General features: G+C 43.9%; 1 pseudogene; it reads left to right on the top strand.

Moving 5' to 3' along the window:
* The first annotated feature begins 1,016 nt into the window (after positions 1-1,016).
* LOC103352815 (mitochondrial import inner membrane translocase subunit Tim8 A pseudogene) lies at positions 1,017-4,269 on the top strand (annotated as a pseudogene).
* Positions 4,270-14,294: the final 10,025 nt, after the last annotated feature.

The following is a 14,294-nucleotide window of genomic DNA, read 5'->3' as shown; positions in this document are numbered from 1 at the left end:
GAACAAGGAAGAAATTATGCGCCATCTTGGATTGCCACCTTGATTTCGTCACCTTCAGCATATCCAGGATATGTTTTTGTTATCTGGCTTCGAAAACCAGAGTTGCTGCTGATCAACTCGGGAAGCCAACCCGGGGTTTCCGAATCTAACTTTCATGAAAGAGGCCCAGATGACCAAACATGTACAGTCCTCGAGCAGCATAATCCTCATGAGAAGAACAAACTATAATTCGAACTCAATATGAGGAAGTTGGAATTATACCACAGGCTGAAAGTAACCTGGTTAATATCACAATTACTGCCCTGTGGTTAAGTAGGTTTGGCTATAATTACAAGTGTGTTCTACGTAGTATGTGCTGCTCAGATGTAGCTGATTCTTCTAGCGTGTACGAAAGTTTTAGCCTCTGCAACCTTGGCGGTGATGAACGGTATTGGGAGTAAAGAACAAACGTAAGAACATTATTCAAACTGCAGATCTTTTAAGGTCAACAAGTCCAAGGCTTTGGTGCTTTATCAGTATCTGTTTTAGGTGTACAGTTATATACCAGGTCTAGAAAGACACTGCATTGGACTGTCTTGCGGTCAACAGGAAAAAAATAGAGGAAAGACGACTAAAGTTCCCTTTGCTGAGAATCTTTTAAATATATGAAAAGGGCTTAGATGTGGAAAAAAATCACTGTTCAAACTCCAAGGGATCCACAGGAAGATATGTGATTGGTTAGCAGGTGGTGTTTTCCTACACAGTGATCAGGGATCTTGAACAAAACCAGCTCCAGAGCAGGTTAGATGTACCGGTTACCATAGTGATGTCCACAAAGCTGACCAAAGTTTAACCTGAAGGTACCTTGTGAACCACACGTGGAGGTCAGCAATAAACCCCCATGGCTTCGATAAATAGTAAAATATTGCTCTTACGACACCATTTTTAGCAGATATGGACGGCCAGCTGACCCTCAGCTTCAACACTTCATCGAAATCGAGTCTCAGAAACAACGATTTCAGCAGCTGATGCATCAAATGACTGTGGTTCGCTGGGAGAAATGTATGGATCAACCTGGGCCAAAGATGGACTCGAGGACAGAAGTGTGCTTTGTTAATTGTGTGGACAGATTTATTGACACGAGCCAGTTCATCCTAAACCAACTGGAACAGACTCAGAGGAGCAAGAGATCATTCTCTGTGACCATGTTACAGTTTTTTTGGCTACATAAAATTCCCATATATGATCTAACGTGTGACAGGAAGTGCTTGACGGAACAAACCCAAAGGCAATTACCACCAGCTCTGCAGCTCTGCGGCGCCTTTCACCGTCATGCTTCTGCTTTACGCTCAGCTGTCCCATTAACATGATCTGCAGCTGTCGCTGTTTTCAGATTTACAAAGCTTGCATTACCTGCACACCACCAACCAGCTCGTTGATAAACTCGGCCACTAGCTGGTGAACGTGGTGTATCGCATGAAGCAGACAAGAGGCAGATACTTTCCTGAGAAGTCAGTTTGACAGATCTAAACGGAGAGAATATTGGACTTGCTTTCATCTCATGGTCAGTAAAAATGCCTCTGAGGTGCCCTGCTAATGTCACCGGATGAGTAAATAAGGGTCTAATTGCAGATCATTTTGCCTCAGACGTTGTGTTGGTGATGCACTAATAGACTGCTGGCTTTGATGTATTTACTGGTTTTAATAATAAGAAAAACCTGATATGTTGCTTCCAGCTCTACATCTCTGATTTCACACCTTCCCATTGGTCAGCTACCATTTTTTTTTTTACTTTCTTCCATTAACTTCATGAATTCTTGCACAATGTTGCAGCTTCAGCAAATTAATGAGACTCGAGTCAATTAAGCGTTTTCCATCAATCCTTCTTGAAGTCATTATCAGATCATCTGACTGAAGCGTCTTGTATATGACAGTGAACGCACCATTGGGCCTGTAGCTGGAGCAGCCACTCCGTCAACCAGCTCCACCGTGTCTTTCATCTCATCCCTTCATCCCTCGTTATGGATGATTTCAAGAAGACGAGTTGATTAGAGACTCGCGGTATGAATAAATGAGTGTGTTATTCTTAACCACTGAGCTTATTATGAAAATCTGCCACACAAATTTATCATAATTAGGATTTCGACTGCTAACTCTGTAACCTCATCTCTCGGTGGAGGGGGGGTGTTGCTGCTCTGTAAAGACTTGACAGCGTTACAGGAAATCGTTGCCAGCCGGACGCGTTGGCCTGACGTGACCGAGGGCATTTCTTAATCGGCTTGACCCACTGCCACTCAAACGTATAGCAATCAGGACCTCAGCGACGCCCAATCTGCTGCCACACCTGCTTAAAACAGACGACGACCCGCTTGCAAAAGCTGTAAAATCATCAAAATGAATTCACACACTCACTCCTACTTGTATACGTCATTGGTGAAAGTGTTTGATTTTTCACCAGAAATTAGAGTTCTCAGTTTGTGCACTGACCCACAAAAAGGAAACCTCAGCAAACAATCAGCAGATAATATAAACGGTGCACTGGAGGGCGGGAAAAAAGGGAAACTATACCTGTGATGTTCTGGCAACTGGTGCACTTTAAATAGTGGAAAATAATGATCTCATTAAAAGGCTGTAATTTTCCATAATTAACAGGTGTTATCTAGCCATGTACATGTTTATTAAAGGTAAATTACATGTGCAAAAATAACGGAAATACATAATCTAGCAGGTAAATCACACAACCGCTACTTCTTTTTTTTGTTAATTATCACTTTCTGCATCTAATTTTGAAATATATTTACAGTATTAAAGGTGTGCTAAATTTGTGGGTGTATTTCAAGAGCTTTTTATGTCAAACAGTTTAAGGTAAAGTAATTTATTTAATTGACAACTTAATATTAGACACAGAACTTCCCAATTTTTGTTCTTGAACATTTTTTTGTATTACAAAAATATGGAGAAAAAAGTAAATAAAAACGTAGAAATTTGGCAAAATTAAAGATTTTTTTCTTGCCAAAAATACCAATAATCTGCAAAGAGTAAAATAAATTAAAAGCTTGTTTGTTTGTTTTTACTCTTTAATCATCGTGACCTCCAACATCCATCACTGGGTCCCTTTTGGGGCCCCTGACCCTCAGCTTGGGAACAGCAAACAGAAACTGTGGTGTGACCAGATTTCAGCTTCATTAATGAGATAAAAGCCACATAAACATAATGTGGCTGCTATACCTTTTATTATCTCCTCCAGCATTTTATCCTGGGACCTCGAACCCCAAATAAACGCAGCTCATATGTTTAAAAGCATCCTGATAAACCATAATGCTAATATTAGTTTCTGGCTGCTCTGAGCATGCGGCGACCCCTCAGGTTCATCAGGCGAGCCTTTGCAGGGCCCCCGAACCTCTGCTTGGGAACCACCGTTGAAACATGCAGCATAAGGGAAACCGTGATGGAAGACATATGATAAATGTAAAGAAAAACGAGAGCCGCTAACCTGCAGCATCACCAAATAACTGACAAAAACACAATCCAGAAGTGCACGAGTAGTGACGGACCGAACAAACCTGCCAACCTGGGAGCGGAGGATGCTAACATGTCCTCTCTTACAGTAGTTTATAGGAACAACTGGCTGCTCTGTTTCTGTCAGCAGCAGATGGGAGGCTTCTCTCGAGGAAACTCTTCACTTATGAAAGCATGACTGCACCGTGTCCCTGAGCTTCTTATTGGAGTGTCTGTTCCACTGCTCCACATCCGGAGAAACGCTGGCTTTCTGACGGATTAAGTGACAGAATCGGAGTGTCGTGTGAGACGAGACTTACCTGTGCGTTCTGCTGTCACCCGACTTGAACTCCTGCCGCTCCATTGTTTTCCCTCCCAGGCTGCTTTTTCCCACCAAAAAAAAAAAAACGTCCTTCTTTTTATTTTTCCTCCCCGTATCTTTCACCTGCCTCCCTCTTTCCTCTCAGCACCTGTAGGAGTACGCATTTAGACCAAGCCTCGAGTTATCAGTGTGCTGTGTGGTTTTGGGTTTTCTTTTTTTTTGGCAGCTTTGGACGTCTGAACACTTCCCCCGGAGGACTTCGCGAGCAAGTGTGTGATCTCCCACAAAAGAATCTCACTCTCCTGTTTCTGAGCACAAGTGGCGGCCGAGGTGAAGACAGGACATCAAAAGATGTGAGAAGGAAAAGTGATGAAGCTCCCCCCACCTCCTCTGGATGAGCAGCCAGCCAGCGTATATGTGCATAAACCCGCTGTGTCTACATCCCTCAGGCTCCCCCGCTGCTCGGATGAGGGGAAAGGAGGGGAGGTAGAAGTGGGGGAGAGAGATTGATGAAATGCCTCTTCAGTGAAAACGCCGGTTAACACTTCAGCAGCAGCAGCAGCGGCGGCGGCGGTGAAGGTGATGCTTCCCCTCCGTCTCCTCCTTCCTCCCCCTCTCCGCCTCCTCTCCCCTCTCCCTGACACACAGATCCACTGGGAAGTTTAGAAAAATCTCCCTCCGCATCTTCGGAGCAAAAAGTTTTCGGTCCAGTTCTGCTGGCGGTGACGGTACTCCGTGGTTTGAGTAAACAGAAAAAAAAAAAGAGGGGAGATCCTGTGCGATCAAAAAAGATGAGGCAGGGACGAGATGTGGGTTCGCTGGTTCCTTCCCCTCCTTTGCCCTCTTTCCCATGTGGATCCGAGGTGATCCAGATGTGGCGGCGGGACAGATGGCGGGTCCGTGGGCTCGGGCCGACCGTGCACTAGCAGGTCCTCATCCTGTTGCACTGATTTGGCTTCTCTCTCTCTCTCTCAAACCAGAGTTTCCTCTCGCTCTCTCTCCTCCCTCACCGTTGTGCCGCCGCTCATCTGCCTTGTGCTGTCACACCAGTAATCCTGCTTTCCGTTTCCTTTATAACTCCCATCTCTTTTTTCCCCCCTCTTTCTCCTGTATCTGTCTCTCTATCTCCTCTCACTCCATCACAGGAGGGGCTGCATGTGAGTCCTGATAATAATGGTGTGAGGATTTAGCCTGCCTTCCCTTCCTCTCCTCCCTCTCGCTCACTTCAGCACAACCCCTCCTCCTGCTTCTACCTCTCCTCCCAGCCCACTTTGCTTTTTTTTTGTTCCCGTTTTTCTTCTTCTTCTTCCTGTCATGCCTTCTTCTTTCCCCTCAAATCACCTCGCTGTGTTGCTCTGCCTCTTTCTTTTTTTTGCCCTCTCTCTCTCCATCAACAGGTCCAGGAATGAACCCCATCATTGGTGGTGTTGTTCTCCCAGATTGCGTGAACACAGTTTTATAGAGTCGATAAGCCGACAGGGAGCCTTTAAACAAACGAGGCAGAGCAAACATCAACTTTGTGGTGCTGAAACAACGGCTCGATTAAAGTTCAGCCTAATTACAACAAGTCTTACTGCTCGGCGTGTGAAAATGATGTGAGCACGTTTTCTGCCGCTCTGAAGTAAAATAATCAGCTTTGACGGAAGATGTGCATTGACAAGTGGGGTTTTTTTTGCGTGAAATAACCCACAAGACTCCTGTTTGTCCAACAGCTGTGCAGACGTTAGCGGCAGCGGCGGCTAGCTGGAAACACGTGCACCGTGACTGTGTTTGATCTCATCAGTAGATCCATTTCCTTCATGTCATCTCGTCCTCTCATCTCATATATTCATGACGGAAACTCATAAAGCCGTGAGATTTTCTCTTTTTCTTCGCGGTCGAACACACTTCAATGATCGAGGAATCAGTTTGCAGGAATATCAGCACTTTTTGTCCAACATTTTGAAACCACCACAAGAAATCTCTTCGTATTTTATGTTAAAGTTTCTTTCCAAATGTTGATTTAACCCGTTTATCAAAGTGTTTTTTCCACGAAAGTAATGCCTCCTTGGCTTAAAATGACTCTGCAGTAACTCCTTCCTGCAGCTCGAGCACACCAGCTCACCCACAGCTCAGCTCGAACACTGTAAAACTACTCAATGCTTCACAGAGACGAGCGGTAAAACTGGAATGATTCATAAACCATACGTATATAAACCAGAAAACAACTCATAAAGAGCCCTGCGGGTTGAAGTCTGTCATGTATGAAACACAAAACGTCTAAATCGTTGTTGTTGTTGTTGAGATCAGCAGGCTGCAGCTTTGAGGTGGAAACGCTCGGTGATGGTGCTGACTGTTTATTTCACTCGTGATTCGTCTAATGGACGTGTTAACGAGGTAAAAATAAATAAATAAATAAATAAATGTAAACTTGAGTTTCACCAGAGGGGTGAAAGTAATTGAAACGAAAGAAAGAAAAAAAAAACTATTTATGTTGAGGTTAGTTTTCAAACAACAATCCCATTAACTGGAAATCTTTGAGTTGAACTCCATGATTTCTGTAATGCAGCAAATAAATGAACTCATAATAATATATATATGTTACCAATTTAACATTAGGAGCAATTAAAATGTGCAAAACTCTGCACAAACTCCTCTAAGTGGACCTTTGAGTTGAGCTCATTTTGTTGCATGTGTTTGAATTCATATCCGGATTACTTTGCTGTTTATGGACGTATCTTCTCGCATTGTGTTGTGTTGACATCATCTCTCTCTCTCTCTTGGGTTCACAAGTTTTTGATATTTGACTGACACGGCGGTTAATTGGAAAGATAATTGACGCGTTAATCGATGAAGAAAAAATAATCTCTGGCCGCGGCGGACGCCATGTTTACCTTGGAGTATCGACGGGATAAACACACAAGCCGGCGGAAAACCAAAGAGACGCGGCAAATATGACAATGGACCTGGAAGTGCTGCGCGCATACAAATCCCGTCTGTCGGTGTTGTACGCCGCCAGATCAAAGTGCTCGCTGTGAAGGCAATCATCTGCCTGCAAGCTAACTGAAAAGCTGCAGAGAAAAGAAAGAAGAAAAAAAAAATCAATCCGTCATAATTCCTACACCTTTCATTCTGCAGAAAGAAAACACGGTTTGTGAGTTGTGTTGACTGGAGAAGCAGCGAGCGACGCTGAAACAGTCTGATTGCACCTTTTCTCCTGCAAAAAAGAAAACCAAAACGTCACTCTGCTCCCGTCCCCTCTTCCACTCACGACAGGTTTTTAAAGAGCGAATTCTGTTGCAGGTTACCGTCACTTCTAATAAAAGCTGCTTTCTTCTTTCTTTCTTTCTGTTTTTTTTTTCCCCCTCACCAGGCAGCTTGGTCAGGTGACAAGCCTTTTAACACGGCTCTATAAATACAGACGAGTGTTAAAATAGATGTGAGACGTGTGACTGAGGTGTTCTTTTCTCCTTTTTTCTTTTTTTTTTTCTCTTTACCCGTACGGGATAGCGGATACAGTGATGCCTCTGATGAATGGAAACAGACAGATGTTTCAAAGGAAAGTCGCTCCGTCAGCAGCCGGCCTGGAACATGTGTCCTCCGGACAGCGGCCCGATCGCATCCGCAGATTGACTCGGATTGATTTGGCGAGTAACGAAATTATGTTTACTGCGAAAAAGCTCGCCGGCCAACGGGCACATAATTAATTCTACCACTTTGTGTGTTGTCAAAGAGGATTTATGGGATGTATGGGCTGTGAGATGAGTCAATACTGTACCGACACAATGCCGCTTCCACGAGGCTGGCAACAAACCCACAGCTCCTGCCAGGAACATCTGAAGCTCCACACATGACACTATATAATTTATGATTCATACATGAGGGGAGCACATGAGCGTAAAGAAGCGATCGTTTTGGGGTAATTTTCAAGCAAAGTGACAAAATGTTTTGGGTCAGGCGGCTAAAAAGTGCTGCTTTTCTGTTTTATTGCACCGTAGATGGAACATGTTTTTTCACTTTTTGGACATATTTTACGTTCTTATGACATTTTTTACTTTTTTAATGACATTCAGGTGATCACATGAACATAAACAATCACAATTTTGTTTTCATTTTCAAGCAAGGCTGCAAAAGATTTATGATTTTGCTTTTTAAAAAAAGTAAGAATTTGCTGCTTTTGGGTTTGTTGAGGTTTAGACCGCTTGTGGGATCAAAAACTATTTTTCACTTCTTTTTTTTTGCGTTCAGTTAATCAAACGAGCATAAATAAGCAAAACATTTAGAATCATTTTCATGCAAAAACTTTAGGGATTGGCGTCTAAAAAGTGAGAATTTGCTGCTTTTCTTTTTTTTATTGTGTTGTAGATTGAACGTGTTGGAGGTTTAGAATGCTGGCCAGACAAAGACGCAATTTTTCAATATTATTCTGACATTTTTTTCACCTTTTTTGTTTTTTTTTTTGTTTGTTTGTTTTTTTTTTACTTTTTATGACATTTTTCACTTTTTTACATGAGTATGCAAAAATGTTTTGCAAATTTTTAAGCAAAGTGGCAAAAAATTTTAAGGGCAGCATCTAAAAAGTGAGAGTGTTTTTATTTATTTTATTGCATTGAATTGTAGATTGAACATATCTGATATTTAGTCAACTGGTCAAACCAAAGCCACAATTTTTCACTTTTTATGACTTTTTTTTCACTTTTTAATGACATTTTCCACTTTTACAGGCTTTCTTTACATGGGGGCAAAATTCTTTTCATCATAACTACCATTGTTCCTCCATCCATCCATCATCTCTACACCTTAATCCTCACTAGGGGGGCTGGAGTCTATCCCAGCTGACTCAGGGTGAAGGCAGGTTCACCTGGACAGGTCACCAGTCTATCACAGGGCTACACTTAGAGACAGACAACCAAGCACACTCACATTCACACCTACGGACAATTTACAATCACCAATTAACCTCAACATGTTTCTGGACTGTGGGAGGAAGCTGGAGAACCCGGAGAGAACCCACGCTGCACGGGGAGAACATAGGACGCGAACTGGCAACCTTCTAGCTGCTAACCACCGAGCCACCTTGCAGCGTCACCATTGTTCCTCAACAACATAATTTAACTACCTGTAGCTCTGTCAGACTGCAAAATGGTTTTATTTTTGCAACAGTGATTTGTGACAAGTTTTTAAAGCGTAAACCTGCCGATGCAGCATCAGACGAGTGGATAAAACGTACTCTTTTATTTATTTTTAAATCCTTACAACCTATTATTCCACTTAATCTCTGGTTGCGGTCGTCATCGTGTATAAACCACCTGGAACGCCTTCAGCGCCGTGGACAGCTCTCCTCGTCATGGTAGCTGTAAAGACCTCGGGCCAGACAACGTTCCTCGAGCTCTTGGCAGGTTTGGTGAATCATCCTCCTGGCTGACAATTCTGTTATTGTGCCGCGGGTCAGGCTATTTTTAGGGGTTAGTTGTGCAACTTGTTTTCCAATGGCTCTCTGTAAAACAGCAGGACGGACATTCAGTTAATGGAGCCTGTGAGCCAACTGGAGATGCTGCGTTCTCAGATGACCACCTCAAACAGTGTCACGCTCTACGGTTTGATTCTGGAAACGTTCATATGTGTTTTGTGTCAGAGAACGTTTGGTGGCGAGCGTGATTCTCCAGAACGGACAACATCTACACATCTTAATGGACCCAACAGAGGTTCCAAGAACTTGTTCCAGCTGAGAAGAAAACCCCAAATCGACACCAGGTGGAGAAAACATTGCTCCTTACTTGCCTGAAAGCCTCATTTGAAGTCCAGGCTTTTCTTCTGTAACTTATCTATGTCACCATGTAGCACGTTTACATAACAGCTAGCACTTAGCGGCTGGTTCGACGGGCCCTTTAACAGAGAATGAGCAGCTTTCTCGCCATTATTTGGCGTGTGCTGTATAGGTTGGGTGAATATTAGAGACCTCAGTCCTCTGAGAGACGATGAGTTCCAGTCTGAAGAAGCATTTTCGTCCGCTTATGGAATATAGACTTGTCAAAGTATTGGAAATGAGCCAATGGAAAGAGAGCTTTGTGTTCACTGTCATACTTCATTTTGAGAGAGATGCTGGACAAATTCGGTCTTTCTTCCAAAAATTTAAATTACCAACAACTAGCACAATGTTGGATGGTCGTAAGAGTCACAACAGATTTTCGATGACACTTCTGCTGGAGTTTCATCCCTATGCCAATATCCCTATACAGATCTGAGATTAGGATACATAACCAACATTACCTCGCTTTCATCGGGCTAACTGACCAATCAGAGCATACTTGGCTTTTTGGGAGGGCGTGTCTTTAAGAGACAGGAGCTACAATGAAGCATTTCAGACAGAAGGTGGCAGGAGGTGCTGCAGTAATGTCCAGCAAAGAGGGAAAATAATGTGTTTTTTGGACATTAAACATGTGAACATGTTCTAGTTAACAAAAAATCAAATTCCAAACCAGTAAATGTGCATCATATGGACTCTTTAAAAGCCTATTTAGAAATTACACGGCCGCCGTTCAAAGAAATCTGTACTCGCTGTTAATACATGTGAAAATCAAACACTTTGTGGGGCTTTGTTGGCCCAACCATCCACCCCAATCATTTTGCACCTTCACAAGACAGATATTAATGTTCAAAAAGTCTAAACTCTCAAGGTCTATCTCGGGTAAATGTGAGCATTTGTACTTTTGAACAAATGACTGATGCCTGGTGAAATGCAGTGTTTTCATTCGGCTGCGCCGGCGCTGCCACCGCTCCGCTGCTCTCCACATTTATCTCCGCTGTCTGCTTAGCATTTAATCAGCCCCACCTCCATCCCGGCACCCACCTGTACGCTCCAGCTCCAGGCTTCTAGGGGAAGATGTCTGCTATCATCACTCCCCAATCTCTCCCTCTCTCTGTGTAAGATTACATCCATGCTTCAGGGAGTGATTAGGTCAGAGCCAAGACGCCCAACGCCGACTGTGCTGCTGCGCTGTATTCTCATATCAATAATCTTTTCTGGCTGAACAGTGTATAAAAGACAGAAATAACTTTACAAATTGAGCACGACCTCGAGCAACAAGAGCTACAGGAGTTTATGCGCACAGCTCAGTACACAAAACAGATGCAAAATAAAAATGAGAACGCGTTAATACAACGGAGCAATCTGTAGCATGAACGGTGAATGAAAATGCTTGAAAAAAAAAACTGACTTTGGAAGCCTGGATGGGAAATACTATAATACTCTGACAGCTAAAGCCTAGTCTCTCCTGGGCCTTAAACCTAAGCTGCTCTGGAACTGACAGGAAACCAGCAAAGGCAGGCAACGATGCTGACGATATGATCCATCTCTGAGTTAGATAAACGCCTCGTAGAGATGAAATGGCGCTGATAGTACGGAGTGCGGGAAGTTAGAATAGTCGATGATTAAAGATAAAAAAGCAAAGACAACCTTCTGGAGTGCAGCCTAAGAATGAAAGCCCTAATTTTAGACATGTTCTACAGCTAAAAGTAGACTGAGCAAAAAATCCACCACCTGACTGATAAAAGACAGCTCCGAGCCCGGAATAAAGAGCGAATCTCAACCATTGAGGCCGTTGCTTATGTGCTTGTTACTGATAATGGCATTAAAAGCGATCCGAATCTTCGATTTAATGTGGCCGGGGCTGGAAGAAACTCCGAGACGCCCAACACTTAATATCCAGGTCACAGTGTCAGCGAAGTTGCCAGCGTCACTGTGTTTCAGCGAGACACAGAGCCGTGTCATCTGCATAGCAATTAGACGCAATTTTATGCTTACAAATGATCATGCTTACAAATTATGTGCCCTAAAGGGAAGAATGCAAATTTAAAACAATGCAACCACGAAATTGAGCCCTGGGGAACGGAGGCGAGCGAACAGAAGCAGACATGAACCAGCGTTTTCCAAAACTCTTTATTAACTCTTTAATACGGCAGCGGATCCATTAGAAGTCGGAGTCTGTTTTGCCTGTGTGTGTGTTTTTTTTCCCAGACAGTTTATTGTAAGGTCGGCCGTGTCGGACGCAGAGCTGTGGTCCAGTAGCATTAAAATCAAATGTTGTCCAGCATCAGCAGCAAGCAGAGGATCATTTGAAACCTTAATGAGAGCAGTTTCAGTAGCGTGGAGAGCCGTCTGAGAGGGGTTTATCAAGGAGGTTATTTTTATTCCGAACATGATCCAACATGCTCCAAAATGTTTGATTTTTATATTTTGAGTTTTAAAAAAAAATACAGCGATGATGAGTTTTATTGAACTACACACTCAGAAGGAATAGCCACATGCCCATCCAATTTCAGATTACATTTGATTCATTGTGGGCTTTCGTTTTGGCTTTGGTTTGGTCGAGAGGTTGAGAAAAATGTCTGTTTGTGTTGCTGGACTTTTCTTTGCTGGGACAGAAGTTTATTTTGACTTTGAGCATTTTACGCTGAAGAGCTGTAGACCGGGGTGTAGACTGTAAGTGAGATCCATCCATCCTTCCATCCATCCATTATCTTCCGCTTATCCGGGGTCGGGTCGCGGGGTCAGTAGGTGGAGCAGGTCATTCCAGGCTTCCTTCCCGATGCTTTCCAGCTCTTCCTGGGGGATCCCAAGACGTTCCCAGACCAGCCGAGAGATATAATCCCTCCAGTGGGTTCTGGGTCTGCCCCGGGGTCTCCTCCCAGGTGGATGAGTTCAGAAGACCTCCAGAGGAAGCCTCCCTGGAGGCATCCGAATCCAATGTCCATACCACCTCAACTGGCTCCTTTCGACGTGCAGGAGCAGCGGCTCTACTCTGAGCTCCCTCTGGATGTCCGAGCTCCTCACCCTATCTCTAAGGCTGAGCCCAGCTACCCTGCGGAGGAAACTCATTTCGGCCGCTTGACATGACCTCCGCGTTTGTTTTTGTTTTTGCTTCTGTATGATACAACATGCCGGAGTGACGAGGGACCAGCTCTTTTGAATTGGCAATCAGCCGATTGCCCCAGCTGCAGCGAGGCGTGGCTTGCCATTGACTCATCAGACCTGCACTCACCTTATAAGACGCCAGCAAGCCACAAGTCGACACTGGATCGTAGTAAAACCTAATTTTCGCCACGCTTGGTGCCTTCAGAGATCCACCATTCATTCCCTCCTCCTCACCGATTGGATTCTACTGGCTCAAGCTCTCCATATCCTCTGTGTCCCTCCACTGAAATCATCTGGTCCACCTCCATCTCCTCCGGCTCCCCAGCCCGAGCATCCTGTATTGTAGTTTTTCAATCTCTCGTCTACTCAGTTGGTAGCATCAGTATTTGATTTGTATTCATCGTGGTACGTTTGTTTATGATTCTGTAAACTTTGATGATTGTCATCCTCTAGAGGACGTTTTGATTTTCAAAACTAAGTATTTGTTTGTGGTAGTTTATATTACCGATTTGCTTGTTGCTTGGTTACTCAATTAGTGTTTGTATTCTTGAATAAATATTCTTATTGATTTCAACTGTTTGGTGGTCATTGAGTCATCCGTCTGCACTTGAGCCTTTGCATGTAAAACCGTGACACAGCTTGTATCTGTGACCTCTTTCTTTCGGTCACGACCCAAAGATCGTGACCATAGGTGAGGGTTGGGACGTAGATGGACTGGTCCATGTTTGGTCTCTACTGGTGGAACAGGCGGACATGTTGGGAGAGACAGTGAAAGCAGTGGTGGGACATAGAACCAGAGAAAAATGGGAACGGACACTGCAGCCACATATAGCTTCGTCTTGGGTTGGCTTTATTAGCACCATGATTTTGATTCTAGTCTGCCACATCGTCTCCGTCCAGCCCACTGATGTGTCAGTATCCACCGGGGAACAAGTGTCACCGGGTCCTCCAGCAACAATCTGTGGCAGAACAGCACCTCATCACACATGCTGCCATGACTTCTATCACCAGCATCTCAGCTTTTTTCTACCTTTTTTTTTTTTTTTCACACAAATACTGTCATGTACCGTACAATCCGGCGAAATGTCAGGAAGGTATGAAAAAATAGATACCGCCCGAGCCTGACAGTGGACAGAGTGGTGAGACAGAGAAACACTGATATAAAGGAATCAATCCATTTTACACAAAACAGTGATTTGACCCATTGTTCGTAATAAAACATGCATTAGTGCAGCTTTCAACCCTTTGTTGGTGATAAAATGGTTTCTTTTTTTAGTTTTGCTTTTGGTATTTTTCCGGAATCCGAGAGCGGTCGTTTTCCGCTACTGTTCTTTCTTCGCCGTTTTCTCAAGATAACGAGTTAATTTTCTCGTTATCTCGGGATAACAAGAATCGTTTTCTCGTGATAACGAGATAATTGGTGTTTGTGTTTGCCCACTCGTGCCCGGTCCAGGATGTAATCCCAGGTGTGTGGGACCTCCCACACACCTGGGATCCCATCCTCAGTCACCAGCGGGGGGCCGGAGGACAGACGAGACCGGGCACGAGCGCTTCATTGTAAGCTGTCGTGCCCGGTCAGCTGTTCTCATGACACGTCATGTC

This window comes from Stegastes partitus, unplaced genomic scaffold (assembly GCF_000690725.1).
Source record: "Stegastes partitus isolate 25-593 unplaced genomic scaffold, Stegastes_partitus-1.0.2 Scaffold52, whole genome shotgun sequence".
Lineage (NCBI taxonomy): Eukaryota > Metazoa > Chordata > Actinopteri > Pomacentridae > Stegastes > Stegastes partitus.
This window is presented reverse-complemented; position numbering and strand designations above follow the sequence as displayed.